The 21,993-nt window shown below is 41.0% G+C and overlaps 2 long non-coding RNA genes across 2 annotated transcripts; one reads left to right on the forward strand and one right to left on the reverse strand.

The window, feature by feature from the left end:
- The first annotated feature begins 922 nt into the window (after positions 1-922).
- LOC110674513 lies at positions 923-1,339 on the forward strand. The gene is made up of 2 exons (XR_002498939.1): positions 923-1,018; positions 1,303-1,339. It is a non-coding gene; the product is annotated as an uncharacterized LOC110674513 (long non-coding RNA).
- An 11,854-nt stretch (positions 1,340-13,193) lies between these two features.
- LOC110678338 lies at positions 13,194-13,591 on the reverse strand. The gene is made up of 2 exons (XR_002501512.1): positions 13,402-13,591; positions 13,194-13,272 (listed from the first exon to the last, which is right to left on the reverse strand). It is a non-coding gene; the product is annotated as an uncharacterized LOC110678338 (long non-coding RNA).
- Between the last annotated feature and the right edge of the window lie 8,402 nt (positions 13,592-21,993).

The following is a 21,993-nucleotide window of genomic DNA, read 5'->3' on the forward strand; positions in this document are numbered from 1 at the left end:
ATTAACTGATGTCAATCGGAGTATGAGAAATTTTTGGTGCTGCTTGGAAAATCCCTGGATGAATAAAAACCAATCACTTCATTTTTCCCGACACATGCAGCAAATTTGCAATCGTTTTTTTTTAATTGTAGGCTGGCATACGTTACAAAGCACTGGACAGTGAATTCCTAAAAAAAAATCAATAGACCCATTCCCCGTGGCACCTGCTATTCTCCGCTTTGCCACAAGCATTGTTTTGTGGACTATTTGATTGGGGTTGAATATTCTGGATGAACGCTAGTTTGTATAGAAATAAAATCTAGTTGATGATATTTTTTCTCTAGAGTATTAAAATTATAATTCTAATTTGTCTAGGATTACAACAGTTTACAAAAAAAGGTAGAAACAGTATTACATTAATTAGTTCTTAGGAAGTTTTTTTTAAGGGATATGCAATGAACCTCAATGTCAAATGCTGTCCAAATATTAATAGTAAGTCAGCCATCACAAAACTATTCAATGCAGTTCTAAAAATACGAATAGAGGCGATTTAACATTGCACATTTTGAGGGATAAAATGGCACTTCCGTGGAAAGGTAAGCGGGACTGGTTACAGCGCATTTTCAAACGAAAATCGGAATTATTTCTGTATAAAGTCACTTCAGCTACTATTAGCATCGATTAGCTACTGTCCACTGCTCCTCATTTATCTAAAAAATTGTCAAAACACTAGAAAAATTAGAAGAATATTCGATGTTTCCAGGTTCTGGAAACAATTTAAAAAAAAAACTGACGTCAACAACAAAAATTTTCATTTCCACAAAGCTTGCTTCGATCGAACTATAAAAAAATTATAGTGTACGCAAGACATGTCAGAAGGGGGTGAATCAAAATTTATGGCATGCTAGCGTAAAAAGCTGGATTTACGAGTATTTCCAAAAAAATCATACTCTTGATGATCTCGGCTCGGAGTATTGCTTGGAGAATGCCAATAACGAATCCACTGAAGCGTTTCCAACGAAACAAGTTATCGTTGAAGGTGAGTTGGTTTTCTTTTTATATAACAAAGCATATAACCACGGCATAAAAATTAACAAGGCAGTCTCTTCACTGATGTAAATATCGAGTTTCATTATAAACATGTGACGTCACTCCTATCGTACCATATACCTTCCGGACCACTAGATCATTTTTTTCGCAAATTTGTTCGAGGTGGATAGGAATGACGTCGTCAAGTAGCTGTCAGTTTTCGGAGTATATCACCTTCTTAATTTTAGTACACCGTGCATATAACATGTAATATATTCCATGCAAACCATAAAGGAGAGACAGCAACGCTTCCAGAACATACGGGAAACACTCGGAGGATCAACATAAGTATCCAAGTCGTCGACGATATGGTCAAAGAATGTTTGGAACCAATCATTAGCCAGGCCGAAATGCGAGCAACAAACAAAAGACGAAAGGAAAGAGGCTTGGAATACACTCGGCCAGATGGCGTAATCGTACGAGCGAGAGAACTAAGACCTTCTTGTAATTGTAAGCGTAACCCAAGTAACATTGATAGCTGAACAGTACTTTATTAAACGGAAATAAGCTTCAAAGTGATTTGTTCAGCTTTTATTCAACAAAAATGTTTGTTGGGAAATGCAGCGAAAAGTATCTCTACTCCATCCGCTCAAAGCTATTAGAACAGTTATCGAGTGTGAAGCTATCCGTTCTTGGCCAACCATATGGTGGTGTCCAAAACAGCAATTCCATAAAAAAAGCAGGGCAGGTAGCAGGTCTCTTCGAAGAGACATTGTCTCTATTTTAATGAAAGTCTCTTAAAAGTATTTAATTTTGAATGGGAGCTTTAATTTTAGAGAGTTTAGAGAATTGACTGTTGTAATAAACTTTGTTTTCGTTGACTTATGAGTGGATATTCTACTTAACAGCTCGAAGATTTATTATCAAAAACGTGTTTTCAAATATGTTAACTTTTTTGAAAGGGCCTACTACTCTCTGTTTACTTTCTGTTTTATATTCCGAAAGCTTGTGGTATTTTTGTACAGTCAAACCTCTGTGAGTTGGTATTGATAGTATAATCGACTCATGGAACAGTGATATTCTAAGGAAAGCTGAGGTAATCATCATAGTAACCATGATTTATTTTGCTCCATGTGTCGGTATCGAGTTATGGAACAACGACACATGGAGGTTTGACTGTACGGTCTCTTCGTTCATGTGTGATTCATTTTTCGGTGTCTAATCCAGCGGCTATCAACGCAGCAGAACTTGTGATTGTAGATCATAGTAGCAGTTGCTAATCAAAGCAACAGTTGACCAACTGTCTTATGATATAAATAGCTGTAATCGTCATACTTTCTTCATTCTTCAATAAACCTTCAAACAAGAAACATCAAGCTTTCAATAGGTTATGGGCCCAGTCTCGCCCACTGGAGAAAATTGAAGCAACCGAATTGAAAAGTCCTGAAGAATCACAAAACGGACGATTTGGAGAAACTTTTTTCACACCTGGAGAATTCAAGAGTTTTCGAAACAGTGAAGCCCGTTTTTACAAGCAAGATGGCCACCAGTGCGAAAAAGGCTGGTATCGTCCAGTTTGCAGGAGAAGGATTCGATACATGGAAGTTCCGTGTCGAAACCCAGCTGGCAGCTCAAGGTGTAAGGGAAGTTTTGACGAAAAATCCACCAGAGGATACGGAAACCGAAGCTGTGAAAAAGGCGTTCATGGACCAGGATGATAAGGCGAAGGCGTTATTGGTCAGCTTTCTCGCGGACAGTCATCTGGAATACGTCCGGGATAAGCAGACGGCAAAGGCCATGTGGGAGTCGTTGGCCAATACGTTCTCGAAAAAGGGATTTGCGTCACAAACGTACATTCGTCGATCCCTGGCCTTACTTCGGATGGAGGATGGAACGGCGCTGGAGGACCACTTTCGACGATTCGATGAGCTCGTGCGGCAGCTGAAGGATGCTGGTGCAACAGTGACAGAACTTGATCAAGTGAGTCAACTTTTCATTTCGTTGCCGGCCTCCTACGATGTTGTAACAACGGCAATGGAAAATCTGGCAGACGACCAAATCAAGCTGGACATCGTGAAGGCTCGCTTACTGGCGGAAGAAAGAAAACGAGCAGGACGAGATTTCGCTGCAATCAATGGATCTGAAGGAATGGTCCTGGCGACGAAGACCACGAAGGTGTCTGGTGGACGTCAGAAGTTTACTGGAAAGTGCTTTGGTTGCGGTGAATTTGGGCACAAGCGTGCAGCGTGTCCCAATGGCAATAATCGTGTTCGAGCTCAAGCAGTGGATGTTCTGGTAGACCGTGAAGTGGCTTTGGTTTGTTCCGACGACTTGAAAAAAACGACGCAGTTGGAATGGATTCTCGACTCTGGGGCAAGCAGGCACATGGTGAACTCGGAGAAGCTTTTTTCAACGGTGATGATGCTAGAAAATCCTGTCACGATCAAACAGCGCCAAGACTACGGCTTGCATGGAAGCAACGAAGGCAGGAACCGTAAGAGGAAAGGTGATGACCGACAATGGTAAACTAACGTTAAAAATCGGCAGGGTGTTGTACGTACCCAATCTCCAATTCAATTTGCTATCGGTTGCGGCACTGTTGAAGGTTGGCGTTCAGGTGAGTTTTTTACCTGATCGAGCCATTCTGAGCAAATTCGGAGAAGTTATTGGAGAAGCTAAGATGCGTGGAAACCTATTCTACTTAACGATGGATGTGGAACCCGAGTCGGCTTTGGTGACTGGTCAAGCACAACAAGAAACATCAAGCTTTAAGCTACGCAAGAAGTTGTTGACGTCTATCCCAGTATGCAAGCTGAAATCGAGGAAGGTGTGGCCCGTCCAATTGTGGCTCCCATCGGCGTTGATGGTGATCGTATAGAAGCAGCTCGAGATGATGACGCAACATTCGAGGAATGTGATGACGATTCAATTGAGATGGAGGAACTAGCATCGGCACTCCCGCCACAACATGAAAGGGGTAACTCTCAGAACGAGACTACTCCAAGGACCAGTGGTCGGGAGTGCAGGAAACCAGGTTGGTTCAAAGATTTTATTACTTCATATGGAGCATTTTCTGCTGTAGACCGTTCCCCTCAGGTTCCTGCTACTTTCGACGAAATTACTGATCATCCCGAACGAGAAAAATGGCTCCAAGCAGTAGGAGAGGAATTGGCAGCACTGGCGAAAAATCAAACCTGGGTGGTGGTACAGCGCCCTGAAGCGGTTGTTCCTGTTCCAAATAAATGGGTTTTCAGCCTAAAGACGGACGCTGAAGGAAAACCAATTCGCTACAAAGCAAGATTAGTGGCGAAGGGATGCGTGCAGCGGAAAAACATCGTCGTAATCGATGTGAAACATACGCCCCGGTAGCTAAACTGATTACGATCCGTACAGTTTTAGCTGTCGCAAACACTAGGGGAATGGAGATCCACCAAATGGATGTGCGGACAGCTTTTCTCAACGGAAAATTAGAAGAGGAAGTATATATGAAGATACCAGACGGAGTTAAAGCACAACCAGGAGAAGTTTGTCTATTGAAGCGTTCGTTGTACGGATTGAAGCAATCTCCAAGATGTTGGAACACACGATTCAACAAGTTTCTGGAAGAGCAGGGATTCATCCGATCGCGTTACGATTACTGTCTGTATGTAAAACACCAAGAAAGCGGCACAATCTACATCATAGTATACGTGGATGATTTGCTGATCGTTGCGAAGAAGCTGTCAACTGTATTAGCAATCAAGAAACTTTTCAAACGTGAATTCGACATGGATGACATGAACGAGTTGCATGATTTTCTGGGTATCAAGATCAATCGAGATCGCCAACAAGGAACCATGAAGTTATCACAACAAGGATTAATCGAGAAGATACTACACCGGTTTGAAATGAGCAATTGTAAGCCCTGCAAGACGCCTGCTGAAACCAAACTGCAGCTGAAGCGAAGTAATAGCCGATGTGAGCATCCTTACCGCGAATTAATTGGATGTCTCATGTATCTGATGATGGGCACTCGTCCGGATTTATGCTTCATTGTCGGATACCTCTCAAGATTTCAAGATGCAGCAAGCGAAGAGCACTGGAACCAAGCGAAACGAGTTCTCAGGTATATTCAGGGAACGAGAAATATGGAATTAGTTTATCGTTGCAGCCGAAATAACGTTCCTGTGACTGGATTCGTGGATGCCGATTATGCCAATGATGTAGAGGATCGAAAGTGTGTTTCTGGATACCTGATGAAGGTGTTTGGAAGCACGGTTGCTTGGTCTTCGAAGAAACAGCAAGCAGTAGCGATGTCATCAACCGAAGCAGAGTATATAGCCATGAGCAGCTGCGTCAGTGAATCCATATGGCTGAGCGGATTAATGGGTGATCTAGGAGAAGTGAAACTGATTTACCCTGTTCCGATTTTCGAGGACAACCAAGGCGCCATAGCAATGGCAAAGAAAGAGGAAACAAAGAGAGCGAAACATATCGACGTAAAATTCCATTTTATTCGAGAAGCCGTAACAGCAGGACGAATCCAGTTAGTATACACTCCCACCGATCAACAAGAAGCAGATATACTAACAAAGTCACTAGCGGTCCACTCATTCTTAGCCTTACGAGAAAAATTAGGTTTAGAAATAAGCAACTGAGAGGGGGTGTAGATCATAGTAGCAGTTGCTAATCAAAGCAACAGTTGACCAACTGTCTTATGATATAAATAGCTGTAATCGTCATACTTTCTTCATTCTTCAATAAACCTTCAAACAAGAAACATCAAGCTTTCAATAGTGATGTTCCCAAAAAGATCCGTCCTCGACGGATCCACAACTACTCCATGGAGTTGATGCACCAACTGGGAGACTTCGATGTATGATACGCGAATTCGACATGGTATTGTTCCACAAGGCTAACAGCAAACGTTTAACATGGCAAAAGCGAAATGCGTTCTGCTAACTGCAAATCAATCCGAGAAATTCACTATTATTCAGATGATAATACAACGGTGGGTCGTATGTGCTTCGCTGACCATCAATCAGTCCGATCGTATTTTGACGTATGGACATTTTCAGATGTCAAACGTCTGAACGTGCCCGTTCGATGTGCAGCGGTGACTAGCGTTAGGTCGTATCGATTAGGTCGAATGAACCTCGAACAATCTCAGATCGACGAAAAACTTGTTAATGCTCGTAAATAAAAAAATTGAGTGTATTTTTGTCATTTTGTTCAATGGTTTACTGGAAGCGATCTCGTTTTGTGTCTTGATACGTATATTATGTACTTCTTAGGTATTAATTGAATTTCATTTGAAAAACTTCATGGCGAGTTATCTCAGATTCGACCGTTTCAAATCCAGCTCCAGTTTTGTTTTCATTAGTTCATTATTATTTAATATGTTTGTTCATTGCATTTTTCTTTGCTTATTCAAACAAATATACTGCATACATTTTTTTTATTGTGCCCCGGGGGAAATGTTGCATTTCTAATGTATCATAAAATTCCACCAAGTAAAAATAAACCATACATAGATTACACTAGAAGTTAAATTTATTATTAAAAAAAAAAACTTGCCTAACAACACGTCGTCGGAAAAACGTCCCTAGCTCAGTATCCCCCGCTGTTCTAAAACCCCACTCGCGATACGAATACGGATGGGCGAAAATGGGAAGGCCAAAAAGTTAGACCAAGTGATGCGGTTTCCGATTTGATGGAGAGAATTGTAGAAAAATCTCCTTATTGGTTGTCATCATCCTCGATAATTAAAATGGCAAACGAACCTCTCGGTTTGAGGGTCAAGACCGAATTGATTTATTCAGTTATCCAAAATTATTCTGACACTTATTTAGTTCGGAGACACTTGAAAGCACTTATGTATTGTTATGTATTTGATCACCAATCAGTGATCGACACCGAAAAAGAGAATGCTCAGAGAGAGAGAGAGATACGGAGAAGGCTAATTGCGCCAAACCGAATTGCGCTTGACGACCACACGCTGTTTGCGTGTTCAGAATGTAATATGATCCCAGCCTATTTTTTGCCGGGTCAGGCTTTAAGTCATCGAACTGCTTTATGGGCTCATATTCGTTCGCCGCATAAATCAGTTCGATGGCATTGTAAAACGTTTGCTATTTTCTTTGTGGGGTGCCACTAGAGTGGTCCCTTAAAATTTGGAAATGGGATTTGCTAACATGTGGGATGCACATGCCACACCATCCCCCTAACGGAAAGTGATTGGTTGTAGATGATTTCAAGTGTCTCTCACAAAATTGGATGTATAATTTTTCATTTCCTCTTTTTATCGAGTCCTCTCTATTTTATAAAATTGTAACTTTTCGCTATTTGTTTTGATGTATCAATGTATGTTGTATTCATGTCTATATGTATGTATGTTTTCTATGAATCCTTCCCTTCCCCCTTTGGAAAAGCTTCAGCATATATTTTTTTTATAATTTTAGTAACCTAGATTTATGTACCTCAACTGCTTTCTTATCTTTTTGTATGGTTGCGTTTGAATCGGTTAGCTTTATTATTTTATAAGGTCCTGAATGTACCTGATCTAATTTGTAGTTGTTTTCGGATTTTAAGAATACTAAATCTCCTATATTTATTGGTGTAGTTTTAATGTTTTCGTTCATTCGATTTGTCCTTAGTGTTTTACTTTTTACTATTTTCTGCAAAACTTTTGAATGAGCAATCTGTAATCTATATCTTAGTTCGTGATTGTATGAATCATGGTTATAAAGTGGATCAATTTTTTGGGTTGCCAAAAATTGTATGTCATTGCACTTTCTTCCAAAAATGAGCTCAAAGGGTGTGAATTCATGGTCTGCACTCGGTGTAGTATTATATGAAAAACAGTAATGTGGTATCCATTCATCCCAATCTGATTTGGATTCATTAGAGAAAATCCGTAGGTATTCGTTTAAACACCTATGGTTTCTTTCTAATGCTCCTATCGTCTGTGGATGATATGCGGTAGAACATGTATGGTTTATATTTAGTAGCTTACATATTTCGTCAAACACTCCTTTATACTCCGTTCCTTGATCGGTTTTTATACTTTTCATGGGTCCGAAGTTTAAAATGCAATGTTGGACAACTGCTTTCGCTATTGTGTATGAAGATTTATCTGGTATCGGAACGATTTTTACGAATTTAGTAAAATCACACTGCATAGTTACAGCGTAACGATTTCCATTCTCAGTAAGTGAAAATGGTCCGACAGTGTCTATCGACAGAACATCGAAAGGTTTGACTGGTGTTGATGTAATTACTAATTTAGATTTAATTGAAGGAAAATTTTTATTAAGCTTACATTCTACGCACGATTTGACGTAGTTTGATATGGTTTCTTTCATATTCTGCCACGTGTACATGGATTTCACTTTTCGGTATAACCGGTTAATACCTAGGTGTCCTCCTGTGGGCGAGTTATGAAACTTGTTTAGTACATTATTTACCTGTTCTTGACTTGTCAAAAGCCTAGGTTTTTCGAATAATAATATGGTCGTATTCCTTACAATATCATTACCGATTTGTTTAAATTTTTGAATATCAATGTATTTGAATATAAGATCGTTTGTTGCGATCGCTAGCATGTATGAATTGTTTCTTTTATTTGTTATTTTTGGGGCCCCCTTTTCAATTTCCTTCATTATTGTTTGTATTGTTACTATTTTATTTATATTGTCGTTATTACTTTGGATTTTCAGCCCGAAGGCCGTTCCCTTAGTATAATTTTTATTAAAAATTACTATATCTAGTGAATTATCGATATTATGTACAAAACTTAATTTCGGCAGAACAAAAGCTTCCTCATTACTAACTGTTTCGTACACAAAAAGTTGATCAGGCTTTTGTGACTGAACGTTAGGATGTGTAACGCTGTTTTGCCTTTTATGTATGGATCGTGTTACTACATACATCTGTTTGAGAGATTCAGTACAAATTTGAATTCTCGAAAGGGCATCTGATACTACGTTAGACCTTCCTTTTATATATTCCACTTCGAAGTCAAATTCCTCCAAATCTAGTCGCATTCGGGTGAGTTTGGAAGAAGGTTCCTTCATTGAGAATAGGTAAACAAGAGGCCTATGGTCCGTTCTTATTTTAAACTTACGACCGTAAAGGTATTGTCGAAAATGTTGAACCGCCCAATGGATTGCGGTCAACTCCTGTTCGATTGTAGATTTGTTGGATTCGCCTTTTGTAAAAGCTTTAGGGTAAGTGTTCTCTTAGTTGTGGGTGTTCCTATAGTTGCGGTAGTGCCGTTTTCACTGATTTTATTGCATTAGCCACAGAACCGACACTGCCAATCGACGTATTGGCTTGTTTATACACGCAATAGTTGAAAAGAGCGTCCAAATTGTCTGAAAACTGATGAAAAATCACTAAATTTGCTAAAACTGTTCTTGCTTGTACCAATAGTTGCGGTAAAGTGTTCCTATAGTGGAGGATCCCATAAGAAAACAACGGATACCGCAACTATAGGAACACAAATTAAAAAAATACCGCAACTAAAGGAGCAGCGCACCAATAGTGGAGGTATTATTTTTCACTGACATGCCGTGGATTACTGCGATGAAATCATTTTTCTCATTAAGTCAATGGTCGTTACTTCCCGTTACAACATCAACATGTGCATTAATTGCGCTTCTTGAATTAAGGTAGTTAAATGAAGTTCAATCGCGCTTAGTACCTCCACTATTGGTACATCTACCCTACTGGCGAATGAAATAGGTAGTTCAACACCATCATGTAGCTGAGCAAGAAGTGCTCCACAGGCTACATTTGAGGCGTCTGTAGTTAAAATAAATTCTTTTCTAAAGTCGGGAAATTTTAGGATATTTGGTGATAGTAAAGACCGTTTAAGGGAGTCAAATGCTTGTTGACAAACATCACTCCACTGAAATGGTACGTTTTTTCTTAGAAGTACATTGAGCGGGTTTGTAATAAGAGCAAAGTTTGGTATAAAACGACGATAATAATTACAAAAAGCAACGAATCGACGAGTTTCGTCTGTATTCGTTGGTACAGGAAAATTCTTAATAACTGTGTATTTATTTTTGTCAGGTTGTATTCCGCTTGCGGATATATGATGCCCTAAATAGGTAACATCTGCTTTAAAAAAATTGCACTTGTGAGGGTTAAGTTTGAGGTTGTATTTCCTCAAACGTTGAAAAACTTCTTTAAGATTGGCAATATGGTGATTTATTGAGCACCCGATGACAATGATGTCATCGATATATAGGAATGCAGTTTCGAGGGGAGACCGCTTAATGCAATCGTCATCATCCTTTGAAAGCTATTCGGGCTAATATTCAGCCCGAATGGCAATCGGTTAAATTCATAGTGCCCTGAATTCGATGAGAAAGCTGTATATTTTTTGCTTTCTTCACTTAACGGGATTTGATGAAATCCAGATTTAAGGTCGAGCGTCGAAAAATACTTCACTCGTCCTAGTTGGTCTAAGATTTCATCTATCCTTGGCAATGGAAATTTATCTGGGCTTATTTTTTTATTTAATTGGCGAAAATTCACTACTTGGCGCCAAGTTTTATCGCCCGTAGCGGACTTTTTCGGTACTAGAAGTATTGGGTTATTGTACGGGGAAACTGAGTTTTGAATTATTTTATTTTTCAGCATATTTCGGACTTGAATTTCCATCTCATGCTTTTGTGCTTCCGGAATCCTGTAATTTTTAATATACGTGGGACTCGGATCATTTAGATGTATCGTTTGCTTGTAAAAATTATTTTCTGTCAGTTCGTCGTCGGTCAATGCGAAAACATCACTGAACTCTTCAAAAAGATTTTCGAGCTTGCCTTTGAGTTTTGTATCAGTTACGTTCAATTTCAATTCATTTAATAGTGCTTGCTTCCTGTGAGTATTGTTTGCTGATTTATTTATATTAAATACTTCGTAATTTGAGATTGGTACTAGTTTTGGTATAAAATCATTTGGAATTTGCACCGTTTCATCTAAAGTGTTCATGATTTTAACATAAGGGTAATTTGTGCTAATTATGCCATTAGCACAGAAAACTCCATGTTGAATTTCCTGTGCTATGGTAACGCTATCCTCAATATTGCCAAAATGCAGTCGTTTTAATACTTCGCATCGTGGTGGAATAAAGTATTTACCTCTCAGGTGATTGGTTATAGGAATTTCGAGGGTGTTTTCTGAAGTTCTGATTGACAATATCCAGGTATTATAATCAATATTGCATTTCCAACCTGCAAGGAAATCTCTACCGAGAATTCCATCGGTAGGAATTGGGAAATTTTCGTCCACGATGTGGAAATTTTGGGCTAAATTTTGGTTATAAATTTTGATTTGCACTAAAGTGTCTCCTAGAGTGGATGTTGTTCCATTCCCTATACCGATTACGTTGCATTTGTTCGTTGGTCGATAAATTTGGCTTGGTTTAACTTTGTTTGCTTTTAAGACTGATATATCAGATCCACTGTCCACCATGAAGATGCACGGTGTTTCTGATGCATCAATATTAAGACATACGAAATTCGAGGCAGCTACATTTATTGCGTATGCTGCCCGAACGTTACCCCTAAAGGGTGTTGCTGTATTGATTGTACCCCTAAAGGGCGTTGTGGCTGCTGATAGTTCACGGGCGATACTAAAGGGGGTATTTGCTGCTGAAAACTTGGCAGTTGTTGTTGATATCCCTCATTTGCACTTTGGGCAATAAACATTCCATGATTTGATAAAGGAAATCCACGATTTGGAAATGAATTTCACGACTTGACCAACCTCCTCTTTGATGTGGATATCGCTGATATCCTCTGCTTTGACGGAAACTTCCGCGATTGTGACCAAAATTTCCATGGTTGTACTGATGGAAATTTCCACTGTTGTGCTGTTGAAATCTGCCGCGATTATTTTGCGTTTGGTGGGCTCGAGCACGACCTCGAGCTCCATCTCTTGATGTCCACATTATTCGAGTAGTATTTTGACTTGTTTCTCCAGTAATTGGGCTGGATTGTGCATTTTCTTGCAATTTCTGAATTGCATCATTAATATTGGTAAAATTACCTGCTTTAAGAACAATGCGTGCTTCATTGTTCTTAGTGCCCCTGATGAGAGCATCTACGCCATGTTTTGTGGCCATCTTCTGTGCTGTAGCTTCAGGTATGTTGTCACCCAAATACACCGATTTTCGCTGCGCGATAATTTTGTCGACTTGTTCACAAAAGTCAGTCACGTTGTCCGTTTGTTTAATTGCAGCGAGTTTAGCTATGAGGTTTTCTGCTGTTATTTTTGACATGCAGTGATTTTTAACAGCGTCTAGAGTTTCGTTAAGGGTTTGATTTTCATTCACGGCCTGACGAGCTTTGCCGGTTAAACGAGTTCTTACGAACCGCACCACCGTGGCTTCGGCAGCATTTTTCTGGGCAGGGGTTGCCCCCGCAAATGTTTCCTCTACGTTTGAGTGAAACAACCTCACTGCGTCCAGAAAAGTTGTTAAATGTTCTGATGTGCCGTCGTAAATTTGCACTAGGGCTGTGCCCAATTTCAGATCGACTTTAGGAGTCGCCATTGTCGTGATATTTATGACTCCTGATTTCGCGTCGTTTACTTTTATTTTCCGTTTTATTATTTCGGTTATTTCAAAATATGCTTGTCTTGAAGATTTAATCAGAAAGTTTAAATTTGTTAACGATATTTCCTCTTCGAACTCTATAAGTCTTTGTTCAACATCGGCATAGAGTTCATGAGCATATTTAAATTTTTCTTGAAGAGTTTCGGTTCTATAATTCGTATTTATGGACTTTTTTAGATTATTGGCAAGTCCAAACAGATGACCAACATCCTCTTCAAGCTGTATCATTAATATTTTGCTAATCTTATATCTATAAACATTAAAAGTAAAAACAAATCCTTTACTTATCTTACAACCATTCCACCCGTTTAGCGGAGGCGCACTCCTCGACGCTGAATTCTGGTTCGATTGCTGTTCCTTGCGGCGGAGGCGCACTCCTCTACGCTCGCTTTTAATGATGATTCACTTTTCTGCTGCTACTGTTGCCGGCCTCAGGCAAGGGTCTCGCGTTCATTCATCATGTTAGATTCGGCTACTTTCTTTATTATGGGCTACTGCCCCACTGTTTATCTCTTAGAGGCGAGATAGATGCCTGAAAAAAAAAAACTGACCGTTTTTCGAGTTCGACACTGTTTGACACTTTTTTTTTAAACCTCACTTAGTTTATTTAAAGCCGACACACTCTTCGCAGCTTTTAAAGCTTGCTTCCGTGAATGTTCCTTATACATGCGGTAAAACATGATTAGTAGTTGTTAGTAGTATTAGAATAATGTTCAGTTTAATATCGTTTTTCTGGTGTAAACTTTCGTGTACTTCTAATCTATTGAGTACTTGGACCTGTGGGTCACCTTTATTTTCCGTGTTCTTGGACTCCGTAGTGCCCATGTTGCTGATTCACTCAAACTACACTGTTCTAACGCTCCTTGTCCGTTTTATTTCACTTCAGTTAGTTCGTTAATATGGCAAATTGTGCCTTTTCCATTCCTTTAGCCCACTCGGTGATTATTTGCTGCATTAATGCCACTGTTGCGCACATCAAAATTAATTTTAATTAAGATCGATGTCACCGTCATGGTGCAAAATCTTCACTTCAAAATCTTCACAACTGTTTTTCACACTTTTTCACTTTGGTAGCCTGTCACTTTGGTAGCCATGTTGAAAAATCTCCTTTTTGGTTGTCATCATCCTCGATAATTAAAATGGCAAACGAACCTCTCGGTTTGAGGGTCAAGACCGAATTGATTTATTCAGTTATCCAAAATTATTCTGACACTTATTTAGTTCGGAGACACTTGAAAGCACTTATGTATTGTTATGTATTTGATCACCAATCAGTGATCGACACCGAAAAGGAGAATGCTCTGTAACCAGTGGTGTGTCTGTCTGTCCGAGAGTTTTGAGATTTTTGCGATGTAGTGTGTTCCGTGTAATAGTTTGTACGAAAAAACCAAGAAGGTGTTTGAATATTCGTGAGCATCACCACCCATCGCCCACTGGACAGCATGCAGCCACATCGAAACAAGTTCCGCTACTCACCACCAGGCATCGCTGGACGAGCAGAATGGGCGGCCATTGGGGGTGGTGTAGAAGGAGCCATGATGGGGCGAATTTAGGAAACTGCGGGAAACTCTAGGTCGAGGGCTCTGAAAAGGATATCCACCATTGCTCTGGATCATTATCGAGCCAAATATTAAGCAAGATAGACGTCTGTCGGAAGTTAAGGAAATTTGTAAAGAGTAGAAAGAGTTGTGAAAAGAGTAGAAGATAGTGGAAGATAGTGGAAGATAGTGGATAGTGAATTATTGGAAGCATCCAGGTAACAGACCCTCGACAAGAGCCCCCATTCGTACCCATAATTAAAACAACCCCCCCCCCCCCATTTGTCCTCCAAATACCCGCAGGACCCTTGGTTTTACCCTTAGTTTTACCGTTAGTGTTACCTTTGGTGACCTTGGAGTGACCTAGGCCGTTGTCTTGACGTAGAGCGTGGGCCTTGGAGTGCGCGTAGTAGACCCGAAGACCTTGATTGGTCCTACCGCCTCTAAGTGCGCTGCAGTGCTCGTCCGTTACACCCGAGACTGCCAGACGAGCGAGGAAGTGCCTTCTGTCGCAGCTGTGCACGCCATTTTGTTAGCAGTGACGCTACACCTTCAAGCCAAGGCCCAGTAAGGTGAAGACAGGAGGAAGGAAGTAAGGAGAGGAGCCGCGGTCGCAGCCCAACCGAGGAGAGGAGCGAACCGGCGGCGACGATGCAAGGTGTGGTAGCGGAACGAAGAAGGGGCCCCGCCACCAGAAGAAGAGAAGTAGAGGAAGTGGAAGGTAGGAGATAGGCTGTAAGGAAGTGGGAGGAATAAAGGTACCTGTGTGCAAGAAAAACTAATAAAGTGGGTTTAAGTGTCGCAAAGTGGATATTCAAGCGTTTTCTTGGTCGCGGATTATCACGCGCATATGCCGACCCTGAGGCTGTGTAGAAGGGGGTCTCATTGATGCCGGATAAGGGGCTGCCCCATTAGTTACACTTGGCGACCAACTGAAATTTTTGCGCAGATTCTCAGTGCCCGGGTACACTTGAATGCCAATTGCGTGTCTGCAGAAGTCTCTGGGAAAACACCCAGACTTCATTGACCAATCTTTACCAAAAGCACACAAAACAGGTAACCAACTGGTGATTGAACTTCAATATAGCTTATTTCATTAAGAAGGGTCTTGGATGTATGTGAACGGTCTGATTAGCCGCCAACAGTTGAGTAAAACTAACTAAAAGAATACGAGTTGTTAAGTTGGAGAATTTTCGCGGTGAATTCCGGAAAGGCTCAGTGTAGTGTGATTTTCAGACTGAACAGTAAAACACCAAACAATCACGAAACGTTTATTAACCGTAAACGGACTAAAACTAGGATTTTTCAAATTGATTTGCTTCGTTAGGGAGCGTGAACAAATTTTAGGATTTTTTAATTACAATTTTCAGCTTTCAAGCAACGAAAGTGTTTACAAATTAGGATTTTCAAATTGGTTTCTGAGGAGGTTCCTCTGGAACAACATAACTAGGTTCTTTTTAAATTTTATTTTTCAATTTTTTCGGGTTGAATGTCAGCGACAACGATGGAAATGTCCTTGTTGTTGGCGAAGTACCATGCGATGAATCCCAGTCATCTAATGATTGATGAGCTGGAGCATGAATTGAAGATCCGCGGTGCGCCGATGGATGCTTTACGTAGCGCGTCTGAGAGAACCCTGAGATGTTTGCTGAAAGAAGAGAAAGGTAAATTAGACACGATATTTCCATTTGTCAGCGAATCAGTAGTAGAAGAGCTAGAAGTATGCGACGATAAATTGAATGGTATCAAAAACCATTTGATGAAACGAGGTTCGAAAAGAGCACCGGAACAGTCGAATAAAACTAGACTGATTCACATTTTATTTCGAATGCAACGGCTGAGAGCCTACGCAAAAGAGGAAGAGGAGTTGAACAGTCTAGCGGTAATAGCTGGAGAATGTGTCAAGCTTTTAGATGTGTATTTCTCAGCTACCTCCCACCTCCCTGAAGTGAGAGGGGCTGAGATAGCAATCATGAATGAAAGCTTGCACCGAATGCGAAATGAAGTGGAAAACGACAATGCTGTTCAGGAGCAGAATGGAAATGAAAACGAAAAGGGATCTGCGGAGGAGAATCGGACCGATTCGAATGAGAAAAATGGAGAGGAGTACGAAGAAGGTGCCGTGGGTGGCAATAGAGTTACCGTAGAGAGCGACAGTGATAGACTGGCAGCTGAGGTTGCAAAACTGACAGCGGTTGTAGGAGTGCTTCTGCAGCGTATCACTGTGCTGGAAGCTAACCAAGCCATTAGCCAACCAGTTGAATCACACGCTAAGACTACCAACAGCACTAGAATTGAGGAGCATGCAAATGAAGGTAGGGAATCGGGTCAGGTTCAAGGAAAACCAGTAGATTTCCTAGATTGGTTGAAGGAAAGGAATGATTCGCTAGAAACACCGGGAATGTCAGAAGATTTGAAGAGAGTAGGGCGTAAGGTGGACGAAAAGAGTCAGAACATGATAGGAAAAATCAGATCAGAGAGTAGGTTTCCGATTCATAAATGGGCAATACGATACGATGGAATGGACAATGGACGAAAGTTGAATGAGTTTCTAAAGGAGGTGGAATTTAACGCTAGGTCTGAAGGTTTTTCGGAAGATGAGTTGTTCCAAGGTGCTCACCATCTGTTCACACAGAAGGCGAGATCTTGGTACATGGAAGTCTGTTGTGAGATAGGATCGTGGAGAGAGTTGATTAGAGAGTTGAAGAGAGAATTTTTACCTGTCGACATCGACTATGTCTACGAAAGGCAAGCTGGAAACCGTAAGCAAGGTGCCAGGGAGAAGTTCCAGGACTTTTACTTGGACATGGTCCGGATTTTCCGTAGCATGTCAACCCCGTGGGATGAAAAACGGAAATTTGATGTCCTCTTCCGTAACACCCGGGAAGACTGTCGCATAGCAATGCTGGCGGCAAACGTTGACTCGATTCCTAAAATGAGAGATTTTGGGAAACGTTTTGACTCTATTAATTGGCACATGTACCAGAGAAGAGAGGGTAGGTTTACACGGAAAGATACGATAGAGATAGATGAGGTTAGTCAGCAGTCGTCGTACAGGGAGAATCGCGACAGGTATCAGAAAGGAGGCCAACAAAAAGGTGCTCCGAACGCTTATCAATCTTTTCGATCAAATTATCAGCAGCCACAAAAACGTGAATGGAAACAGCAAAAATCAATGGAACAAAAGCAAAGCCCCGATAAAAACTTTCAGAAACCTAGGCCGAACAATTCACCTCACAGAAACTCAGTTCCTAGCACTAGTGGAACGAATGCTCTTGAAAGGATAGTCAAAGCATACATTCCATTGAAGAAAAACGTTTGCTATAACTGTCATGAAGGAGGGCATAATTTCCATGAGTGTAACCAGGAACGGAAAGTTTTCTGTGAGCGTTGTGGGTTCCCTGGATTCCATATGAAGGACTGTCCGTATTGCGAATCAAAAAACGGCCAAAAGACTGTCTAGAGAGGCAAGGCAGTCTTTCTCACAACTCCACAAGACCTCACACAGAGCCAGCAGTTGCAGAAACACTCGAGCAACTTGGCTATTCGCGAGTGAGTGGAGAACCCAATGACGATGTAGAAGTAGCCACTATGTTGGTCACTCTCAGCGATGATCCCAGACCGTTTGTGAGAGTAGAATTGTTAGGCATTTCTCTCTTAGGGCTGTTAGATAGTGGTGCAGCTAGAACTGTGTTAGGGACAGGGAGTAAACAGCTGATGAGTGCGTTAAATTTGAAATTGAGACCCACCACGTTGAGCCTGAAAACAGCCGGAGGGGAAAGGTTAGATGTGTTAGGTACAACCGATATTCCCATTACATTCAACGGAGAGACCAAAATCATACCGGTTATGGTTGCTCCGAGTTTGAATCGTCGTTGTATTTTAGGATACGACTTTTGGAAAGCTTTTGGGATCCGTCCAACATTTTCTCAGTCCGTTGATTTGATCGATGAGGCTGAAACAGAAACAGTAGATAGTGTTAATGAGCTGGATGAAAATAAAAAACAACAGCTGGAGGATGTGAAAAGATTGTTCTTAGTAGCTGCTCCAGGACAGCTTGGAAAAACCAGTCTCATTGAGCACAAAATAGAATTGAAGGACGAATTCCAAAACGCGGATCCGGTTCGTAAGAATCCGTACCCTTGGAGTCCTGAGATTCAAAAGAAAATTCACCGAGCGCTTGATGCGATGATTAGGGACGGAGTCGTAGAACCATCCGAATCGGATTGGGCTTTACCAGTGGTTCCCGTAAAGAAACGAGACACTGAAGAGGTTCGACTTTGTCTCGACGCCAGAAAGCTCAATGAGCGCACAAAGAGGGACGCGTATCCTCTTCCCCATCAAAATAGGATCTTGAGTCAATTAGGTCCATTTAAATATTTGACCACGATCGATCTGTCACAAGCCTTTTTGCAAGTGCCCTTGAACCGTCAGTCGCGGAGGTTCACAGCTTTTTCGGTGCCAGGAAAGGGACTTTTTCAGTTCACTAGGCTACCTTTTGGGCTGGTGAATATTCCAGCGACACTGAGTAAGCTGATGGACAGAGTTTTGGGTCACGGTGAACTCGAACCAGCTATTTTCGTCTACCTTGACGATATAGTGGTAGCGAGTCACACGTTCGAAGAGCACATACGGAAGTTTAGGGATTTAGCTAGACGGTTGAAAAAGGCTAATTTATATATAAATTTAGAAAAATCAAAATTTTGCTGCCAAGCCCTACCTCGGATATATCCTTTCTGAACAAGGATTGCGCCCTAACCCAGATCGAGTCCAAGCGATCCTGGGATTTGAGGCGCCAAAATCCGTGAGGTCACTGAGAAGATTCCTCGGTATGGTAAACTACTACCGACGGTTCATCAATAATTTCAGCGAACTCACCGCACCTCTAACGGATTTGTTGAAAAACAAACCAAAAAGAGTGCGGTGAAACGAGGCAGCAGAAAATGCATTTAGAGCCATCAAGGAGAGGCTCATCGTAGCCCCGGTGATGGCTAATCCCGATTTCAGCTTACCGTTTTCTGTGCAAACCGACGCGAGTGATAATGCTCTGGCTGGTGTACTCACCCAGGTGCAGAACGGGGTCGAGAGAGTTATTGCATATCACTCTGAGAAGTTGAAAGGTGCTGAGCTCAACTATCATGCAGCGGAGAAAGAGGGCTTAGCTGCCCTTCGCTGCATTGAGAAGTTTCGATGCTACATAGAAGGCACTCATTTCACGCTTGTGACTGATTCTTCGGCTCTTTCCTTCATAATGCGTGCCAAATGGAGATCGTCGTCACGGTTGAGTCGTTGGAGCATCACCCTCCAACACTATGACATGGACATCAGACACCGAAAAGGGAAAGAGAACATTGTCCCTGACGCTCTGTCTCGATCCGTAGAAGCGTTGGATGTAGAGGAGTCCAACAGATGGTATCGAGATCTATTCGATGCAGTTAATGAGGACCCCGAGAAATATATTGATTTCCGAATCCAGGATGGGAAACTCTTCAAGTTCGTTGCCTCTCAGTCCGATTTGCTGGATTCGGGAAGAACATGACGGAATGATGCACATTGGGTTTGAGAAGTGCATCGAAAAAGTTAAAAGAAGGTTTTACTGGCCGAGAATGAGCGCTGATGTTAAGAAATACATAGCCAAATGCGAAAACTGCAAAATGAGCAAACATTCCACAGCCTCAACCGCTCCAGAAATGGGAAATCAACGAATTGCAACTCGTCCCTTCCAGATCGTGTGCATGGATTACATACAATCTCTGCCCCGAAGCAAGCAGGGCAATGCCCACTTGTTAGTTGTTTTAGACATCTTTTCTAAGTACTGCCTGCTTGCTCCGGTGAAGAAAATTGCATCCGGTAATCTTTGCACTATTCTGGAGGAACGGTGGTTTCGTCGACTGTCAGTCCCTCAGTACGTCATTACGGACAACGCCACGACTTTCATGTCTAAGGAATTCCAGGAGTTGTTGAAGAAATACGACATTCAACACTGGGCAAATGCGCGACATCGAAGTCAGGCCAATCCAGCGGAACGGTTGAATAGAACTATCAACTCGATGATTCGCACGTACGTCCGTAACGATCAAAGGCTATGGGACACTAAAATCTCAGAAATTGAGTTCGTGTTAAACAACACTGTTCACGGATCAACAAAACTGACCCCTCACCGAGTGATCTTTGGGAGTGAGATGGTAACTCGAGGATCACACCATCGTTTAGAGGAGGAGAGTGAGCTCTCTGAAGCAGATCGAGCAGAGAGAATGCAGATCGTCAGCAGGAAGAACATGGAGTTGGTGAGGCAAAACCTAAAAAAGCGTATGATAATACAAAACGGCAATGTGATCTACGTCACAAACGGTACTCACCCACGTTTACTGTCGGACAACGGGTATTCAAACGTAGCTTCACCCAATCAGTCGCAGGGAAGGATTTCAACGCCAAGTTGGGTCCACAGTATATTCCTTGTGTCATCGTCGCAAAGAAAGGAAGCAGTTCCTACGAGGTCTCGGACCTGAATGGTCGGTCACTGGGAGTGTTCTCGGCAGCGGACCTGAAGGCCTAGAAAAACAACTAAAAATCCATGGTACTAATTAGATGTGGCTCTGATTCTTGAGTGATAGAAGGTCAGTGCTGAAGAAGATATCCAATCCGTTAATGGTTCATTAGGATGGATTTTCTGAATCACACTGCGTAATTCTGAATCGAGGATGGAATCAGTAGCGAAATCAAAGCGTGTCAGATACACTCAGCATGAATGCATTCAACCAAAAAATTATCGATTTTTTTTAATGTGTATGTAATTTCTATTACTTTTTTTAATTTGAAAATTAGTTTGCGAATTCCAATTTTGAAAATTTTGAATCAGCTCAATTATGCACCACTGCAATCATCTGACTTGAATACAATCTTGTTAACAAGTTTCTAAGACTGCATTACAATCAGTTGATAGACGCTGTGCATAATTTGAGTGTGTGAGCGTGCAAATCAATTGTGAATGGTCAACAACTGATGATCTTCAATCACGAAACACAAATTTCAGCACTTTTCTGAATCACTCATGATCAGTAATATTTAAAGCACTACACCAATAAGCAATAGCACCTAAAACACCATACTTACCCTATTGTGTGGAAACATGCAATTATCATGCGATGAATTTTTACCTAAATTCATTGAATAAAGGGGATCTTATGGAAGAAATACCAATCAAATGATCACTGGGCCCAATAAATAGACACAATGTCACAAAATTGATAATTTTCTTCCTAAGCACGCACTTTATCCTAGATTTTAGGAAAATTCACCGACCACAAGTCTGCCACGTTTCACCATAGTCACGATATAATAGGCATTTGACAGTTTGGTTGTTCACAGTATACCGCACGTACACACTGATAAGCCGATAACGTTATCAAAAATAACCACAGTTGATCAATATCGATATGGGTTAACTCCGACAAAGCAGAATATTTGAAAAGGGAGAAAATGATATTTTCACCGTACTCATGAGTAACTTTGTACATTTTGTAAATATTGTTCATTCCGGAATTCTTTTACTAGTAATATTCTTTGTATTTTTTTTTAATTGTTGCATGTTAATTGAAATTTGCATGTTTTAGAATAGAGTATGATATTTTTTTAATTTGTTCAATGTAGTTCGACTTGTATATATTTTATTTAGTTTTGCTTCAATGTTGATCAATGTTCAAAATAGTTCAATGTGTTCGCTGGAGACCGGAATCGTAAGATGTTGATGGTCAGTAGAAAGCAAAGGCTTTGAAATAGCGTGGAGTTGAAATAAACAACGATGACACCTTATGATCCCGAACAATATTATTACTGTTTTTT

Source organism: Aedes aegypti, chromosome 1 (genome assembly GCF_002204515.2).
Source record: "Aedes aegypti strain LVP_AGWG chromosome 1, AaegL5.0 Primary Assembly, whole genome shotgun sequence".
NCBI lineage: Eukaryota > Metazoa > Arthropoda > Insecta > Diptera > Culicidae > Aedes > Aedes aegypti.